The 3,180-nt window shown below is 45.4% G+C and overlaps 1 non-coding gene across 1 annotated transcript; it reads left to right on the top strand.

Annotated features, from left to right (window-relative positions):
* The first annotated feature begins 1,543 nt into the window (after positions 1 to 1,543).
* On the top strand, positions 1,544 to 1,616 carry Trnaa-cgc (transfer RNA alanine (anticodon CGC)). The gene has a single exon. It is a non-coding gene; the product is annotated as a tRNA-Ala (tRNA).
* Positions 1,617 to 3,180: the final 1,564 nt, after the last annotated feature.

The following is a 3,180-nucleotide window of genomic DNA, read 5'->3' as shown; positions in this document are numbered from 1 at the left end:
AGTTTCCTTACCGATCGGTTTCTGCAAAATCGATTGAGATAGCAGGGCGTGCACGTCGATTCTGTCAGCGCAGCGCGCCGCCAAACGACGCGCCGAAGGTGGGTAAGAATGTCTCGTTGATTACAGCTCGCCGCTAGGTACGGGTCCGCCACGAGGCTGCCATTGTGTGGATAACAAGGGGATCGCCCTGGGTCAAGCCGCCTCGCGCTGTGGCACCCTGCGCAGGTAGCCCACTACTTTCTGTGTGCACCTCAGTTATTTACATAAACGGTCAGCTACATCGTGGAGTGCCGCACCACACGTCCACACAGGCAGATCACTCCGCCACAACTTAGTTTACTCAGTAAGCTACAATGGGTGGTACAGTACAGTGCGGTGATAGACGTTCCTCTGTACATTCCGATGCGCTGCGTAATGTGACAGTGTTGCCAGCTCCTCGTTGTCATACATGCGGTTTCAAAATGCTCCCTATCTGATTTTGCACCGAGTGAGGTGGTGCAGTGGTTAGCACACTGGACTCGCATTCCAGAGAATGATGCTTCAAACCCATGTCCGGCCATCCTGATTTAGGTTTTACGTGATTTCCCTAAATCCCTTCAGGCAAATAAATGACTTTGAGAGGACACAGCCGACTTCCTTCCCCATCCTTCCCTAATCCAATGGGTCTGATGACGTCACTGCTTGGGCCCCTCCCCCGAATCAACCAACCATCCAACCGATCTGATTTTGCTAAATAAGCTTTTGTGTTGAATCTGGATGGAGAATTGCATGCTGACCTCCAAGTGCGACACTTTTTCTTCACCCTGTATGTTTGGTTTGTCAATGCTGGCTATTGTTATGGTTGGTGCCTATTTTGTTGAGGACTTAATGTCTGTGATCCCTGTGTCTGTAAAACTACAAACGTTTTGCGACTTCTTAGTGGATACGTATATAGATGGTAGTGCATTCTTTCCACCATCCATGTGCTTGGAACTAAGTAAAAATAGACAGAAAATCATCGATGCTTGCGAAAGTTTCCACAGCAAGTACAGCAGTCAATACACTCGTGCAGCCCAGATATACTCGTATACCGATTTCTTGAGGTACTGAAGCAAATTTTACTCGACATCAAAATTGCAATCAGTTCCTCAAAAAACAAGAAAAACGAAATGTCTTGATCGGCTTTATAATTCATGATTCAGCAAGTGCCGAACTTCTGGGCAGGGAAAATTACGAGAATACAGTATGTGAAATTACTTTCGTATAAAATCAAATCTGAAAGTGCAAACTAAAATGATAAATACTACAAATTTTGAAGATGGGCGTACATGGATACATCTGCTTCTACGTGACTACTTTGAAATTCACAGTTAAGTGCCTGCCAGAGGATTCATCGAACAACCTTCGGACTGTTTATCTGCCGTTTCACTCAGCGCGCGGGAAACACGAACACTTCAGTCTTTCTGTGCGAGCTCTGATTTTTCTTATATTATTACGATATGTAGATTTGCCTCAACAAAATATTTTCACATTCTGAAGATTAGTAATTGAAATTACGTGACCGAGCGAGGTGGCGCAGTGGTTAGCGCACTGGACTCGCATTCGGGAGGACGACGGTTCAATCCCGTCTCCGGCCATCCTGATTTAGGTTTTCCGTGATTGCCCTAAATCGCTTCAGGCAAATGCCGGGATGGTTCCTTTGAAAGGGCACGGCCGATTTCCTTCCCCATCCTTCCCTCACCCGAGCTTGCGCTCCGTCTCTAATGACCTCGTTGACGCCGGGACGTTAAACACTAATCTCCTCCTCCTCCTGAAATTAGGTGAAAAGATTTCGCAGCAACGAAAGACGCCTTTGTTTTAATCATTGTCACTCCATCTCGCGTATCATATCAACAACACTCTCTCCCCTATTAGTACAAAACGAGTTACCCTTCTTTGAACTATTTCGATATCTTCCGTCAGTCCTATTTGATACGGATCCCATACTGCATAGTATTACTCCAGATGAGGACGGACAAGCGTAGTGTAGTCAGTCTCTTTAGAACATCTACAGGGTGTCCAGAAAAGTGCTCCCTGATTTCAAAATTAAATATCTCGAAAACAAAGATCGATAGAGGAATGCAGTAAACGGTATGTTTATTGTGAAAGCTGTAAGATGTTTATACAGCAGTTTGAAATAATAGTTACAAAAGCTGCTAACAGATGGCGCTGTACGCTGTACAGCTCATATCAGCATACACAAGTGAAATAATCGTATGAAAACAATCTTTGTAAACAATCACACCACAATGTTTTCAAAATGTTCACCATTGGCACTACAGAGGTGGCGCAAACGAAGAATGAAATTCGCCATCACATTTCGTAGTGTCTCAACCGAAATGGATTCACATGCCACAGAGATCGCCGATTCAAGCTCGTCCAGCATGGCGGGACGCTTCGGGTAGACCATGTCTTTCACTGCGCCCCACAAAAAAAAGTCACAGGGAGTCAAATCCGGCGAATATGGAGGCCAATCCATGCCTGCACCAGTAAATCTGGGATATTCCAAAGCAATGTCTCGATTCCCGAAGTATTCCTCAAGAAAGCGAAACACTTGTTCGGTCCGATGTGGTCGGGCTCCATCTTGCATAAACCATTCAGTACCTGGTCGATCCTCTAACGCTTGCTGTGTGGCGACAAATTGTTCTAAAATTGCAACGTAACGTGCACCAGTGACCGTTTCTCGAATGAAAAAAGGGCCAATAATACCTCTGCTGCATACTGCAGCCCACACAGTAACTTTAGGAGAATACAGGGGTTTCGCTCCACACCAATATGGGTTTTCGGAACCCCAAAATCGCCAGTTCTGCTTATTCACGTATCCATTCAGGTGAAAGTGTGCTTCATCTGTAAACCAGATGCAGCCAACATCAAATCCTTCACTATCAATCATTGTGAGCATCTGATTAGCAAAGGCAACCCTTTGTTGCACAGCTCGTACGGGTATGGCCTGGTGCGTTTGAATTTTGAATGGAAACATGTGTAGGCTCTTTTTCAGTATTTTCTGCTTGCTGGAACGCTTCAAACCAGTCTCAGATGTAATTCTACGGACGGATGACATTGGATTTCGCTGAATAATTCCAGAAACTGTGGAGATATTTTCAGGCGTAACTGCGGTTTGCTTGCGGCCAACATGCCCCACTAGATCATCAGTTACGCTGC

Source organism: Schistocerca serialis, chromosome 3, assembly GCF_023864345.2.
Source record: "Schistocerca serialis cubense isolate TAMUIC-IGC-003099 chromosome 3, iqSchSeri2.2, whole genome shotgun sequence".
Lineage (NCBI taxonomy): Eukaryota > Metazoa > Arthropoda > Insecta > Orthoptera > Acrididae > Schistocerca > Schistocerca serialis.
This window is presented reverse-complemented; position numbering and strand designations above follow the sequence as displayed.